The sequence below is a fragment of the Eupeodes corollae genome, chromosome 1 (assembly GCF_945859685.1).
Source record: "Eupeodes corollae chromosome 1, idEupCoro1.1, whole genome shotgun sequence".
NCBI classification, from domain to species: domain Eukaryota; kingdom Metazoa; phylum Arthropoda; class Insecta; order Diptera; family Syrphidae; genus Eupeodes; species Eupeodes corollae.
Genome location: NC_079147.1, coordinates 113,990,905 through 114,008,549, shown reverse-complemented (window position 1 = coordinate 114,008,549; position 17,645 = coordinate 113,990,905). Strand labels below are relative to the sequence as shown.

Genomic DNA, 17,645 nt, shown 5'->3' with positions numbered 1-17,645 from the left:
CGAGAACCTTGTACCGAATTTGAAGATAAGTGTTTTTGTACAAATATGATATCAAAAGAATCTATGGTACATTATTTTAACAACCAAGCCTGATGTGATGTCAATAACAATTATTATTTCTTATAAGCAATTTATCTTGATTTGCACTGCGAATATTATGTTCGTGTCACACTCTAAACAATTATAGATACGACTGGCGACGACGAATACGCGAAAAGTGCTACGTGCTCGTGACGAACAGAAATGCCTGTCTCTTCTACTTATAGATTTGAAAGATATTCCGTGCAGAAATAATAAGCTACGAACAAGTATGAGGCACTGAAGGCAGTCTGCATACATAAACAATTTTGTTTAGATTAGAAAAATGTGTTTTTTTTTTGTGTAACAAGACTGGATTCTGATGGTTAACTTCTATAAGCAGCATATTCGAATTGGAATTACTAACAAAATATATACACAAGGTGCCGCAAAAGTTGTACCTCCAACGAGCTATCAATATAAACAATTTACACCTGTCAAATTTATAGAAGTGGCCATATTTGTATTTAAACATAAGATAAATCATGAATGTGTAAGTTTAAAGCTAAAACATGTCGTAGTGTTATGAAAGTTGTATGTTAGAAATAATTAGGGTACTAAGTAATGTTGCCATTAACAAACATCTGGTTTAGAAAATTGTTTTTTATATAATATAGTATATATGGGTGATTATATAACAATCTGGAGGTTAGGACATTGAAGTCGTCGACAAAAAAAGGAAACCAATTAATCAAAGATAGATCCAGGAGACGCGCGCCGTCTTGGAGAAAGCCGAAGCCGTGGGGGCAAGAATCCTAGCCTTCGCCCTAATCACGACATGGAAAATAGAGCCCTGCAGCACCACTTCTACCTGCGTAACGAAATAACGCAGTGGCGATCCGAGAACCTCGTTTTTACCAGTTTCAATGACGCAAACTTGGCAAACGCCATCATCGCCGAGCAAAACGGGACTAATACCCTATTAGTCACTAAGATAGAGCTCCAGCTCATCTTCGATTTATTGAAGAAAAAGAAGTCAGCACTGGTTGATGGTATATCCAACATTGTACTACGACATTTACCGCAGGAAGCTGTGGACATTTTTACCACTCTGTTCAACAACATTCTGAATAATTAATATTATCCGGTCCGTAGGAAAACAGCTGTGGTACACCCTCTCCCAAAAAAGGGAAAGGACAACTCCAATCCGGCGAACCTCTGGTCGATAAGTCTTCTGCCAGGTATCAGTAAGGTATTCGAGAAGGTTATAAATAGAGCTCTGTCCAAGTAGGCAAAATAATTCCGGATAATCAGTTCGGCTTTAAGGCGGAATATGACACTATTCATTCTGCATCTTAGCTTGTTTCTGATATCCAGTGGAACAAATCTAGAATGCAATGTACGGGTGCTTGTCTGGTTGACTTGGAGAAGGCCGTATGGTTAGAGGGTCTGTATCTAAAGTTTAACAAACTCGGCATCAGTAAACCACTGTTGGATATGCTTTATGACATGCTTAACGGTAGACGGTTTATTGTCAAAATTGGCAATGTTACATCTACCAAAATGTCTGATATTAAAAATGGTCTTCAACAGGGAGCGATTAACTCGCCGATCTTATTCAGTATTTACACCAGTGATCTGATAGCAAGACTGACTCAGGCAATAGCGTACGCCGACGACCTAATTGCGTACAGAACGGACCCAAAAATTGAGGTTATCAAGACACTTTTGCAGGATGACTTCGACAAGATTCAACAATGTTGCGATGACTGGAAGTTGAAAATCAACTTTCAGGAATGCGAAACTATTCTGTTCAGGACTCCGCTGTATGGGGCCTCAAGGGATACGAGAAAGAACTGGAAAAATCTAGTGATCGTTGGACCAAATGGACAGCCACTGGCGAATAAAATTGTAGTAAAGTACTTTGTCATCTGGTTGGATCAGTACTTGTATTTCGGCAGAGATATGAGTGCTGCTGTGGCCAGAGCTAGGGGAGCCTTTGCCCTGACAAAACGGTTGTTTTTCATCAGCAGCCGTCTTGACAGCAGGGTGAAGGTGATTTGCTGCATGGCCCTTATCCGGCCCATGATTGCCTATGGGTGCCCGGTATGGTTCAACGTTGCCCCATCTCAAATGAAAAAGATTCGGGTGTTTGAGAGACAATGTCTGCGACGTTGCCTTGGACTACACATAACACCAGAGTCGGAGTACAGACATTGCTATTCCAACCAGGTTCAGTACAACGGAGCCAACATAAACAGAATAGATAATTTCTTGCTGAAGCTTGGTAGGGGTCAGATTGCGAGAGCGATGTCCTCGACTAACAGCTTAATTTTTTTGGCTTACTACCCCAACAATGAAGAAGTAATTCTCTATATTCATGTGGTATCACAATGGGCCTTTCTCTTGGCCTAAGTGTGTGGATTTTTAATCCGCAGCCACGTTAACTTAACCTAACCTAACCCCAACAATGAGTACTACGACAGTGTACGTTTAAGTGGCAACATTCCACCCGAAGCTTTTTACTTGCTACATATAGGAACTATATGGCAAGTTTTGCATTCGTGCAAAATTTCGAACTCGAGATTTTAATCAAACATGATATTACGATGGTAGAGAAGTCGAAAAAAGTGGGTCCCGCGATTCCGTCCGGTCGGTTTTGTCTGTCTGTCCACGCTCCTACAGCCTAAACTATTGGGCCGATTGAGGTCAAACTTGGAAGTTAAGGTTTTGAGCAGATTCGCGTTAGGCGTTTTTTTAATTTTTTTTTTAAGATCAAAACTAACAGTGGCTCCCATACAATTTTTTTGGTCAAAAAACGAAAATTCGAATTTTCTCAAAAACAAACCGATAGATTTTTTTTTTAATTTTCTCTAAAATTTAATTTTTTAATTTTGCTTCTTTTAATAAGAAAAACATATTTTTGTATTGCTCAGAAATGGTACCACCCATAGAACCGTTATTTTGTTTTTTTAATTTTCTCAGCAACTTATGAACCGATTTCAATAATTTTTTTTCTAAATAAGCTCTTATATTGTTTGAACAATATTTGATTATCAAAAGCGATTTTTTTTATTTTTTGGATTTTTAAAAAAATATTGAAATTTTTTTTTTCAAAATTCGATATCTCAAAAACGGGTGAACATTTTTTTACAAAATTCAAATGCATAGCGTATATTTTTAATCTCTAAGCAAGTGCATACCAAAAATATGTTTAGAACAAAATTGAAAAATTTTATATATTAAAAATTAATTTAAAAAAAAACCGCTCTAACGATTTTCAAAAAAAAAAACTTAAAAATCAACGGTTTTTTGATTTATAAAATGGCATTTAAATTTTTGAAGACAAACTTATTTTTCAGGTAAAATTTTGAATCTTAAAATATTTTTTTTAATTATCTTAATTTAATTATTTTTATTTTTATTTTTTTATATAAAAGAATAAATACTTAGTACTAGTTAAAGAAACGTACAACCTCTAGAACTACTGCTTACGTGTCACTTCATAACTAAAATCCAAAACGCATAAAAGCCTGACTGTAACCAACACATGAATAGCAATTTCTTGAACTTTAACGAAAAAAATAAACTGAACGGAATAACTCCATGTTTGCGCTGAAAACTTGTAGGAAAGAAGGATACCTACCAATGACATTCTTTCACTATCATCATAAACATGTCATTATCTATCTATCTGCATAAAGCTAAGCCCGCGAAGTGAACTATTCTATGTTCGTTTTAGACACCTACCTAACTACACAATCAATAGGTGATCGTTTTACAATTTAAACATACATATTCTTCCTCTTTCTTGTCTTCAGATAATTTACTTTCCATCCTGGTTCTTCTAACATGGAATTAAAATGAGGCTATCCAATTGAACGAAATAGTTGAATACATAAACAATTGTTTTCGTTAAGTACGGTTATAAGTCTATTTCACTTGCGGGATTAAATGTCCTAGAATGAGTTGTGTGGATGAATTGCTGTTTTTTTTGACAAATCAAATGGTATTTATATCTTTGAAGACAAACTTATTTTACAGATATATTTTAAAATCTTATATAAGTACTTTTTTAAACAGACTTTTTGCATACAGTAGCAAGTTCGTGCGACCCAGTCGTGCATTTTATTTCTTAGACAATCGAGGGCTGATACATGATAGGGAGGCGGTTCCGCTTATGTACCACGTCAGCCGTTAAACTGTAGATAGGTGACTCCTTTACAGTCGATGGACCGAAGAGATAGGGTGAGGCAGGAGAACCAGTTTTGGTGGCTTCAAATTGAGAATGGCATTTAAAGTTGTGTAGGGCGTTTGGTCTTGGCCGGCTGACAAAGGTTTAAGGATTAGGTTAGGGACAGTCAGGGTGGCACCAAAAAAAAATTATTTAAAAAAAAACACAGAAAAAAAACGCTTACTGTGGCTGTTCTAGTTTTTAAGTAGTTTTAAGTAGTTTTAAGTAATTTTAAGTACTATTATTGGTTTTGGTTAGTTTTAAGTAGCTTAAGTATTATAATTTAATTTAATTTATTATAATTTAAGTACAATGGGTTTTCGGTTTTTTTTCGGTGAGATATTTTTTAAAGTTTTTGAAATTTACGGTAGTTTTTTAAGAATTTCTGTCTAGCTGTAACATAAATTGAGGATAAAATAAAAAAAAATGGGTGATTATACAAAAGCTGGGTAACTTTTAGTATATTTTGTTTACAATAGTTATTAAATCAAACTTCTACAAAAACGGGTGTATAGGATAGCTTATCTAATTAATATATTTTTCGAATCAGGCCAGTCCCTTTCTTGAGTACATTGTTAGATATCTCAAAATTTAAAAATTTGACTGCCAGGGGACTGACGAGGTAATATAGCACTGATACATGTTATACACAGTTTTAAAAGTATTATAATGAAATTTAATACAAATTAGTAAAAATCTTTTAGGATTTATATTGTTCACTTAAGATAACTTATGAATAATTATAAATAATTATTATTACATATGTAATGCTATTAGAAAATACAACATCAGTTTTCAAAACAGACTTTTGACATTTAACTAAACGTTCTTATCTTCCACTTATCTTTAACTAATTTCACACAGTTTGACTGAAAATTTCTAAGTTATCAACAAACTATATAAACAAAATCTAACAATATTCATCTTTAAAGTACTAATGATCATGAAATTAAGAACAATATCAATATACCTGACACAAAGTTGACGAAAAAGACGAAATTTGACTCTAATATGAATAAATAAAAATAAACTGTAGATTAACAAAAACAATAACGATTCACCATAGGACTGATGTGTTGACTGGCTTAGTACTTGTATAGACAACAAACATAACCCAAACTCTGGTACAGTTATGATGGCCGTCAAATTGTGCGACCTGCAGCTAAATTTATTACCAACATTAAAATTCTAAGTGGGATTTAAATTTAAATATAACACAACAGACTGACGAATGAAACTGAACACAAAATTTCTTATTTTTTTAAATAAAGTGGAGAACACTTCATAATAAAAGTTGTAGTACAAATATATTTAGCTATACATATTATACACCACAGATTGTAGTAAATTGATAGGTTTTCTCAAGTCAATGATAATGTTTAATAGAGAGTCACTTAATTATTGATTTTAGGGGTTGTGACATGCCAAAGGACTGATGTTTTACGAACTAATTGTGTTTTTTAAAAACTTGTATTTAAAATGAAGAACTGAAATTGGGTGACTAAATAAAGGTTTTCCACTGTTTTAAAATAAATTGTAATATCAATTTAATATAATAAGACTTTGTATGTATTGGTTGATGACATCGAGTTACCCAACTTTTGTATAATCACCCATATATAGGGGTGAGCACGATAACTTAGCAGCCAAGATGACTGTTTTTTTTATGGAGAGGTCAAAAACAAGCAACTCGTTCGTTTAGGAAAAGGGGCACTTTTAGAAAAACAAATTACTTAGTTTTAAAAACAAATATTTAAAACAATGACATTACTAACAACTAAGTACTTGCACGGTTTTGAAAGCTAGAAGTTAGTTCTATAATCCTATTTATAGTTTTTTTAGCTATTTATGTGAATAGTTTTTGAAAAATTCGCAAACTCAGAATTTAAAAAAAACCTAATTACATAAGGTATGCTAGAGAATAAATATACTGAGTATTTATTGACTATAAGTGATCACTTAGAAGTGATCGATAAATTAATAACGAACGTTTTATATATGATGTCAAATGAAATACCTCGAGATCCTATTTATTTAATGGGTCAATCAAAAGTTTGACGAATATGGCCATCTGCACAATACTTGGTCCGATTAACGATCACCAATTATACACACCTTTTCAAGTGCTTCAGATATCATAGCTCAACTAAGAAAAATCTCTAATTCCGAGAGTTATAAATGTGCGTCTCATTGTGATTTAGTAATGACAAGTGTCATATTGGTTTAAAAAATTGATTGACGTTTGTTATGCCCAATTTTATTCAATGTTTTATTGATCATTTATTACCAATAAGTGAATAAAGATGATCATAAATCAAGCAATGGCGAAAATATTGATGGTTAGAAGAAGTGGAAACAGAAAAGATCTGCTACCAATCTGAATGAACGCGAAGAAAAAGAACGTGTTGGGCTAAACAAAATCCAGAAAGAAGAAAAGTGAATGTGCGCTTCCATGTCTGATGACAAAACTTTTACATTCAGAAAATGAAAATTTCTCAACGTTATCAAGAGTGGGTTACTCCACCGAAAAGTTCAAGACAAAAGTAACAAGCTATTAATACTACAAAATTGCCTTTTGGCTTTGATGAGACAATACCATGAAGATATTTGTCATGTTGGATGGGACGACTTTAGCGATAATAAAAGAACAATTTTGGATGCCCCGAATGGCCAGAAATGTAAGACTGTTTGTAGAATATTGTCTTAACAGTTAAGTAGCAAAAATTCCATCTGGAAAGAAACAGCAGCAAGCAAAAGAGACTGCTCAGCACTGACGCATTTCGTGTTGTTATTTGATGTTCATGCGAATATTATAAGTGACAAAGGAACACAATTTACCTCTGACCATTTTAAAAACTTTTGAAAGTCTTACTAAATTAAACATCACACAACTGCACCTGCAACAAGTGAAACGAATTTTCAAGTTGAAATGTTCGTTGACATAGTAGCAAGCCTTTTAAGAACTAATCTTGAAGATCATATTAAGTTTAGTCAGATGAGTTTAACAAGCCATAAATACTTCAATCAACCAAACAACCGGAATTTTACCACTTAAAATACTAATTGGAGGAACCTCTGATATTAGAGCTTTATTATCAAATTTAAATATTGATCTTGAGTACTATGACATGGATGCTTTATGTAAATTGGTGGAAATTGGTTTTCGGAAAATGCTCTTATTTTTAAGAAAAGATTTGACAAAGGTAAATGTGCTCGCAAAAGATTAGAGATAGGAACTACTGTTCTATATAAAACCACCAAATACACCAGTAAGAATAATGCACAATCTAAAGGACCTTAAAAATCATAGATTTATTACCATATGACAGACAAAAATTTAAAAAAGTTAACCCTAAAACATTTATAGCTGCTACAAGAGAAACTTTTAGACCAATTTCAAAAGCAAATTGAAATGTTCATGTTCGTTTTTATGTTGACTCCGTTACATTTGAAGAAGTATGTTTTCATTTCATGAGTTATGTATATGTTGATAAAGAGTAAATCGTATAAGACACCTTCATGTCTGATAGCTTAACCTCTGAGCTTATACCAGATTGTTAATATATAGACACCAAGCTGATGGCCTGTGTCATAACTTTCTAGTACTATAATGATTTCAGTATTTTGTGACGAGAACAGAGGAAATACATTTCTACATCAATCGATTTTAATTCCAAAACAAACAAAAAAAGAAACTTATCAACATAGCCTCTTTTGTGTGTAGACATATTGTGAATTTTGTATCGATGTTGATACCGTGTTTTCCTCTGAAATGTAAACATACGTGTATAAATTCATGAAAATGATCAACAATTAATTAAATTCGCATTTTACAAACAATATTACTTCTATAAACAAAAGAACAAAATTAACGCATTCTCAATTACAATCAAAATAATTTGTTTGATAGAACGGCGGCGGTAGCGGGCGGCGCAAATATGAGATTTGCATTCCTAAATATTTGAATATTCTCAAGAAATCGATGATGGATAACCACAAAATCCAATTACTTAGTCTTTCATCTCGAAAACTTTAAAAGGGGCCATCAATTAGCTACGTGCTTTGTTCTTTGAAGAACAAATGGTATTTTATAATAGAAATAAAATCACTTTCATTTTCATTTCAAGTAACCACATCGAAGAATTAAACTTGCTGTGTATCGGCATCAGTTCTATTTAAAATCAATCAAGAAGGAACATTTTTAACATTTTTGTTTTATTAGAAATATTCAAACACTGTGATTTCATATCAAAAAACCATAAACCTCCATACGCTCTGCGCATTGTGGAGCTTTCAATTTATATTCAAACAATAAATTAATATTATTAATTATTATCTGACTTTGAAAGGCATCAGATATAAATAGTTGGAGGCCAAACAAAACACAATGTGTAAACAATTTTTAATCTTTTGTTCTAGTGGTGGGATAGGTCATTATCGTTTATAATTATAATTATTATTATTTGACTTAGCGCTGAATTATTGGGATTATCTTTTATATATGCGCACTTATACTTGCTTAACCGATTTAATTGCTAATGAAGTGCAAGTGTTTTCTCGGTCACATTTGATGCAGTTAAAAAATGCATAAAAAAGCACATTAACTGATTTTTTTAGGTTGGTTTTTGTATGAATAGAATTAGATTCGACTAATATTTTCATTATATAAGAAATACCTTGCCATAGAACATTACCTGCCTGGCAGAGTATGTACTTAAAAATTCGTTGGTAAAGCTTTTGTGCATGGTACGACTTTTAAATAACATATTACTTTGAAAATGTTTTACTTTATCTGAACGGGTAAGATCTAAAAATGTTAATGCTGCTTCTTACTTATAATATTTGTAATATTTTGAAAAAGAAATGTAATAAGTGGAACCTAAATACTGGTGTACTAAAACCACTTTATCCATTCTTTAAACTAACGAGAAAAAAACAATCGAACTTGAACTCTTTAGGTCCGCGAGTTTTAAACAACAAAGAATATTAAGATGTAAACATATCACTCTCGTTCCAAAAGGGTTAGAAACTACAGGCATTAACAAAAATTTAGGAAGATATAGATTTAGGGCTTTTAGAAAAGTTATTGAATAATGATGCAAAGGCTATGATATAGATTTCAAATGGTTGATTAACTATTCGAAGCTGTTTTTTTGAACAATTTCCCTTTTACCTTACACAAGCCCTAATGGAAAACATTTTCTTTGCAGAGCATATGGACAAAATTCATCCCGTATTTGTTATTTTACTATAAGACCCCATAGTTATTCGATATATGACAATGAAGTTATTGCAATCGGTCCGATTTTTCAAATTGAAAATTTTGACATTATTTGACTTTCAAGGTCCCTAGAGTCAAAATAAAAGACTTTTAGAGAGATGTCTGTGCCTACGTGTACGTCAGTAATACATTCGTGTACCTCAAAAACCAGTAGAGATATCGACTTCAAATAAATTTTGTTATACAGATAATAATGAAGAAACGACTTTCAAAAAAATTGCGTTGGTGGTTTTTACCAAGCTCTTCAGAAAATATGTCAGATTTTAGATTAATCCAAAATACCTCACGAACCAAAACCGCTAGAGACTTGGAATAAATTTTATGTTTCATGTTGTAACGTGACACCACACAAGTTTATTTTTGGAAAAAATCTAATTATCAGGTTTTTTATAAACAAAAAAAAAAACTAAACAAAAATATCAGAATATTTTACGAACAAAAAATGATTTTATCTCCAAAATAATTGTATGCAAAGAATAATAACGTTTAAAAAAAATATAAAAATTAATAACAATTGGTTAAAATTGATTTTTAACCCAAATATTTTTTCAAAAATTTTAGATTTTGGCTATAAACTAATTTTGTCTTATGATAAATATTGTTTTCAACATTGGGTTAAATTTTCAGCAAAATCGAACTGATTGTTTTTTACAAATATGAAAAAGCTAAAAAAACGGATTAAAGTTGGTAAAAATTGATTTTCGACTCAAATATCTTTTCAAAAACTACAAATATTGCTTTCAATCTAGTTATATCTCACAGAAAATAGTGTTTGCAACTTTTAGCAAATTTGTATAAAAATCCAACAGCCAGTTTTTTCATCCAAAATAAAATCTACAAAAAATAGCAGGCAAATGCTACTAAAATTGGTAAAAATTGTTTTTTCCTTAAAAATCTCGTAGGCAACAATAGATTTTGAAATCAACCTATTTCATCATAATATGCAAAATCTTGATGGTATTTTTAAATTTGTTTAAAATTTAAACTGACTACCATTTTAACAAAACACGAAACCTACAAACATTTTTAGCAAGATAAATCGACACACTGGATGGGAAGTTATCAGTGTGTGTCGCATCTGAGCTTTTTTTTATTATATAGTAACAATTTGAGAAGCATTAAATTCGTACAAAATTTCGGACTCAAAATTTTTATCAAACATGACATTATGATGGAAGAAGTCGACAAAAGTGGATCCCGCGACTCCGACTGTCTGCCTGTATGTCAATCCTCACCTCTACAGCCCAAACCATTTTATCAATTGACTTAAAATTTGGAAATTAAGGTTTTTACCCGAATCGCGTTCGGTGTTTTGACTTTTTTTTTGTAGACTAAAGTTGGAAAATTCAAATTTTCTGAAATACGAACCAATAGATTTTTTTAAATTAACTGTAAGTTTGGCTTCTTTGAAAAAAAATAATGTTTGTATTGTTCTAGAAGGTTACCTCGAATAGAACCTTTATTTTCTTTTAAAGTTTTCTCAAGAACTAATCAACCGATTTCAATGAATTATTCCTGCATAAGATCCGACACTGTTTTAATAACATTTTATGATCAAAAACAATTGTAAAAATATTTTTAAACTTAAACTGAAAAATTGTATACATACAAAATTAATTTAAAAACAACCGCTCTGAAGATTTATAAATAAAAATTGGGAACAATTAATGTTTTAAAATGGAATTACAATTTTTGAAAAGAAACGCAGGTACATTTTTACTTACTTTATAAATGGCCAAGTTCGTGCAATCAAGTCATGCATGTTGTTTAAATTGCTTTAGTATTATGGGTAGGAAACTATTTATGTGAAGTCGATATCTTCTAGTGTGCTTGAGATATCGAGGAAGACATCTTTCTAAAAAACAAAGAATTTAGAACCTATGGGACTTGAATCTTCAAATTTTCAATTCTATAAATTGAAACGAATCAAAAATCGTCGGTAAGTTTTAAACTTCGTGAGTTTAATTTTTTATTGAAAATTTTTTAAGAACACTAAGAAAAAAACCAGTTAATACGTTATTGTTGGTCTTAAAAACAATAAAAATTGTTAAAACCTACTACAAAAATGTTGATTTTCCACAGCAACATATCATGCTTCAAGAGGAGATTATGGTTTACATAATCGTTCAACTACTCAAGCAATTGTGAAGAAATGTGAAGAGACTGGATCTGTACAGATATTGTGCTGAAACCATCGAAAATATTGTAGGTGCATGTAAAAGTGTTGACGTAGACCCGAATGTGTCGATTTCTCGTTGTTCTCAGCAGTAAGGACTGTCTTACGGCACATTATGGCGAATTTTGCATTTGGATCTACACCTATAACGATATAAAGTCCAACTTACACAATAACTGAAGATAGCTGACCATTAACAATGTAGCGTCGTAGAAACATCGAATGGGTGCTTGAACAACAGGCGGTGGACGGCTGGATGCTTCAGCGTCCACCGTTCACCGTAATTGGAAAGATACCAGTACATCCACAAAAAGTCACTTTTTGGTGCATTCTTTGGTCCGGAGGTCTTATTAGACCTTACTTATTCAAAAACGACTGTCACCGTCAATTCGAATCGTTATGGTCATATGATAACCCATTTTCTTTGCCTGCTATTGAAGAATACGACTTGGAAAATATGTGGTTTCAACACGACGGTGCCACTTGCCGAGCGCCTATAGCTTTATTGCAAGAGATATTCCTGGACGCATATTTTCTTTTCGTGGTGATATCAACTGGTGGGAATACGCAAAAAACTGTATTTATGCGAATAAATCTTTAACTCTTGAGCACTTAAAAACCAACATTCGTCAGGGCCCAATATGCGTTAATAACGGGTCGAAAATGACCTCAAAAGAATCGATGCTTGCAATAATTCGCGTGGTCGTCATTTAAATGATGAAGGGTTTCACACATAATTCCAACGTTCAAACTTTATAATAAAAAATAAATGTCATGAAATAAAATATTTTAGACGTGTTTTATTTACGTTTACTTTTGAAACCGCAAAACGCATGCACACACAGATATATTTCTAAAAAAAACAATGGATTTTAAATCTATGAGATTTGAATCTTCAAATTTACAATTCGACAAATTGGTCCGAATAAAATAACCACAAATGAGTTGAAACAAAATTTTCAAAAATATCAAGATCAAAACCACCAAATTTGTAGCAACGTATGACGGTGTTAATTTATTGGCCTACTTGCAGTCTTGTTTTATACACTCCTAAGTTTATATTAAACGCATTTTTAGGAACACCAAGAAAACACCAGGTTTACCGTTTCGTGCGTCTAAAAAACAATATAATAATAATATAAAGTAATTTAAATACACAGTAAAAAGTTTAATTAAAACAATAGTCGACTAACAAGTCGAATAACTTTTAACGAGTTTGATTTAAAATAAAATATTTTTATTTTAAACCAATGAACATAATGGAATCATGCAGTATCAATAAATGAGCTAAAACAAGTCAACAAAAAGGTGGAAGTTCCAACTTAAACAAGTTGTTTGTATTGTGTCTACCATTTTAGTCGAGTTTTGTTCTGGTTCACAAAAAGGTATTAACATTTCATTCATGATTTGTTCATAATCTACGTACATATAATTTTTCGAACTAAAATGGTTTTCAATCCAAAGCGAGTAAACGAAATTAATTTTAAAAATGATTAAAGAAAAACATATTCCTCAAAAAAAAATTAATGTTTGTATCCGAGGTTAAAACAGCAGAAAACAAAAATTTTAAAAAATAAAAAGATATGAGATGAACACTTATTTATAGTCACACGATTCTGATTCATTTGCATAAACAACCGATTGAGAATATTAAATATTTTTTTTTATTTTGTCTTATAGGTATTATAATTGTTTGAATCACTTAAGTAAGCATAATGTATCTGCCACAAATGTACATACATATGTAAATATATACTCATAGCCAAGCACCTACAACAAGTAGATACTTATATATTATGTTTTTGTTGCTCATTTCATTGTCTTTTGTTTATGTATTCCCTTGTTGGGGATTTCCATCTTTTTTTTCAAAAGGAGACGAACTTCAAAAACACTCAAGCCATCAGACTTTCATGAGGAATTTAACAACACAGTGTTATAATATAGACATAAGATTGTTTTTTCTTTGATTTACCTGCAGTAAGTAAACACAGCAACAACAATACCAATATTTCTATTGACGAGCGGGACGGAAGCCCCAGCTGTATATGTAGGTAGAAGGACTAATTAGAATAAACAAAGTTCTTACACTTTGGTACTTCACTGAACATATAGAGGGAGCCTATGAAAGGCAAGCAGAGTCCCTATTTGTTGGACCGATTAATAAAGTACTTCAAAGCGCGCTCTTATAGAAAACAAATTAATGAAGAGAATACAAATTACAAACAAATTAAGGTTAGCACTTGAAAGCAATCTAAATTCCATGTAGGTAAGTAGATATGTTTAGTTAATCTATAGGTAGGTAAGTACACGCCAAACGACAACGATCTCAAGATATATTAGGACAAACAAGAATATAAAAAAGATCGCAAGTTATCGGAGAAATTCGATCAATTAAATTGCGGCGGCGGCGGTGGTGGCAGTGGCTAGGGCGACGCGAAACATCGTTTAACGTCATGTATCTCCCGAATACGACTGAAATTTAAAAATTGAATTATACCGAGCTGGTGAACTTTTCAGAAAAATTCAATTCAAGAAAAAGCTGTGTGTATCGTCTCTATACCTTTTGCCAGTCAGCAGAATAAATCCCAGCAGCACTGAGACTGAGAGTTTAGAGCTTGTGACTTCATTTCGTCTGTCCCTGACGTATATGGCTGTTGATCGCTAGGCATAGGCATGCTATACTGGCAGGGCTTGCTCTGGCAAATGGCAAATTGTGGTGTTAAGCAGGTTTTCAAGTTAGTAAACTAAGAAAAAGAATATGTGATAGTGTTGCTGTGCTTGTTTGGTATCTATCTATCGTGGGATTTTGTGATATCATCTTAGAGAGTACTCAAAATGTACATACGATGTACTCATGACTTTCATCTTAGTTAGTAGCGTTTTGATCTACTCGTAGCTCTAAGGAAAATTTAAATAAATGATTACTAACGGAAGGAGTACTTTTGGCATCTGCTGAAATGTAAACTGTTCAATTTATAACCAGTGTTGCCACTTTGGATTTTTAACTTCCCATAGGACGTTATTGTCATCGGTTATTTTATTATTTTGACATTTCTCGATGTTTCAAGGTCCCCAGAATCAAAATAAAAGCTTTTCAGAGAGATGTCTGTGCGTGAGTTTGTACGTACGTTCGTAGGTCCGTACGATAGGGAAGCTTTTTTTCGTCGTCCATATGTTAAGAACCAGTAGCTATATTGACTTAATAAATTTTATTTCACAGAAAATGGCGTAGGTTGTTTTCTTACCAATGCAGTTAAAAAAAGGTGAAGATTTCGATTAACCCTAAATATCTCACGAACCAATGATGCTAGAAACTTGAATTAACCTTTATGTTGTATATTATAACGTAACCAAACCAGTATATTTTTGTAAAAAATTCAATTAACGTTTTTTTTTTATAAATCGAAAAAACTGAAAAAATATGTGTCACCTCGAAAATTTTACCAATAAAAAATTGTTTTATTTTCAAAACAATTTTAGGCAACAAAAATAATGTTTTTAGCATCTGGTAAAATTTTAAGAAAAATCGAAGTCGCAGTTTTTTTTTATGAAAAAAAATAAAATAAATAAAAAAAACATTAACAAAAATTGGTATAACAATTGATTTTCGATTTAAATGTCTTTTCAAGACAAGCCAATATCTGGCTTAACACTAATTTTATCTTATGAGAAATATTGTTTTTAACATTCGGTATGTTTTGAGAAAAATCAAATTGACAGTTTTTAACAAAAAATAAATACCTACAAAAGTTAATAAAAGTTCGTAAAAATTGATTTTCGACTCAAATATCTTTTTAAAAATTTAAGATATAACCTTCTAATTAATTTTATTTTTTTCTAAATATTGTTTTCAACATTCAGTAATTTTTTTATAAAAATCCAACAGTCTGTTTTTTTTTATAAGGAATTAAAATCTACAAAAAATAGTACGCAAAATGCGTACAAATTGATATAGGTTATCGATATCTCTTGAATAATAGAAATCATTGCCTTCAAATTAATTTCATTCATCCAATTTGTATTTGCATTAGAAATAAAAACTTTAAAGAAATTCTACTAATATTGGTAAAAAATAAAAAATCTCGTTTACCAAAATAGATTTTAAAATCAAACTCTTTTATCAAATTCAAAATATTGTTAGTAATTTTCAAATTTCTTAAAATAATTTAACTGATAACTTTTTTTTAACAAAACATGAAAACCTACAAACCTTTGAAGAAAGACAAATCGACAGACGGGATGGGAAATTATCAGTGTGGGTCGCATCCCAGCCTTTTTTCGAACAAACATTTATAGTTTGTTGTAAAATCTAGTTCTTTCTTATAATACAAATACGAAGTAGTGGGAAAATAATATATCAAATTTGAACGAATTTATTAAATACAGAAACCATTTCTGTCGATGAGTAAGTTTTCCGAAATTTCATATTTTTTGGGAAGAGTTCTTTTTCACCGTATGAGCAGTCTTAGGATACTCGTATGCTATGCCAGAATATAGAATATTTTGTCTCATGGGGGTTGTGTGTGCAGCCCATCTCAACCCATACCTTAGGACACTTAATACCGGAAACCAAAACTCATCACAAGAAAAAGTTTACAATGTTAATTGGAGGCAAATGGTTTATATTTCCCCTTTCGCGTTTGGAGTTTGGGTTGATTTAAATTATTTTTAAATGTTCAGTTAACGTAGATTAAGGTCATACAAACAAATAAAAAGTGGAAAGACCATTAATTGGGTATTAACTGAATTTACCGATTAAGGATACATTTTAGGAAGGTCCAATGAGGGAGGCACTTTTAAGATCAGGGTAAAAATTGATTTATGGAAAAACCGATTGAGTGGCAATTTTTTGATTTTCACCGCCTGAAAATAACAAAAGTGTTAAGTGTCCTTATACCAAGTTTTTATTTTGACCAACAATTAAATATTTATGTCTTGACTCGAAAATGGTAAAGAAAAACTGTGTCTAACTACAGAAAGCTAGAGACATAATTAATTTTGAACTTTTAAACTAGCTTCGGGCACTTTTTTTTAGAGAATTGATAACTAGAGTACTTAATAATGAAAATCTATAAATAATCTGCTTTTTTGTCTGAAATATTGTTTATTTTGTATTTAGTTTATAAGAGTAGCAATTTATTTCTTAAACAAAATTGAAATTGACATTTCAAACAATTAAAATCCATATTTGATTGGCTTTTCAATATAATGAGTAAAAATCTCGTAAAAACTTAATGAAAAATTGTATTCAAGTTGTAAAAATATTTTTCGTGACTTCGTGAGAAACAAATGCATTATTTAAAACTTTTAGAACAAAAACAAACTCAAGAACACAAACCACCTATTCGGATATCGAGTAGTTTAAGGAGCCGCCATTAATATGAAACATTTTGTTAGCACCGCTAATAGCCGTGTTTTTTGTGTACACATGCAGTTAAAGTAAAATATACGTTTAATTATTATTAATTTTGTTTTTAATATATTATTTTAAGCGAAGATTTTTATCCAGTGATTGGGGCTGACGCATCAAGTCTGCAATACATTAAGGTCACCCCCCTAACTCACTAGCTTAATCTTGTCTATAAACTATATTAATAATGAAATTTTGTTAATTTTTGTTTTGGATTTTCCCATAATTATTATCCCACAAAATTGATTAATTAGAGAATTGAGAATTTAAGAATCATGATTGTTATCGAGAATAAATTTTGTTTTGTCAAAATATTATCTTTTGCGGTATCGCACATGTTTTGTATTAGTCTTAAGTCAAACAACCGGAATTTGATTGAAAAACAAGTTTAATAAACCACAACAATAAATTGTTTTAATTTTAATGCAAAAATAAGCTGAACGGGATATGTGATGGTAAGATAAGAGTTTTGCGAATCAAAATCTTAAATCTCTTTGACATTTTTCTATTTTATAATTATGCAGTA

General features: G+C 31.4%; 2 protein-coding genes across 2 annotated transcripts in view; one reads left to right on the top strand and one right to left on the bottom strand.

The window, feature by feature from the left end:
• The window catches only part of LOC129939548 (uncharacterized), a 53,246-nt gene extending 39,056 nt beyond the window's left edge, over window positions 1-14,190 (bottom strand). Inside the window, exon 1 of the mRNA XM_056047589.1 lies at window positions 13,682-14,190. The gene's annotated coding sequence lies outside the window, so the exon portion shown is untranslated. The remainder of the gene's footprint in view (window positions 1-13,681) is intronic.
• LOC129939549 (uncharacterized) overlaps window positions 1-17,645 on the top strand; it is a 71,819-nt gene that overhangs the window by 44,608 nt on the left and 9,566 nt on the right. The window lies entirely within an intron of this gene.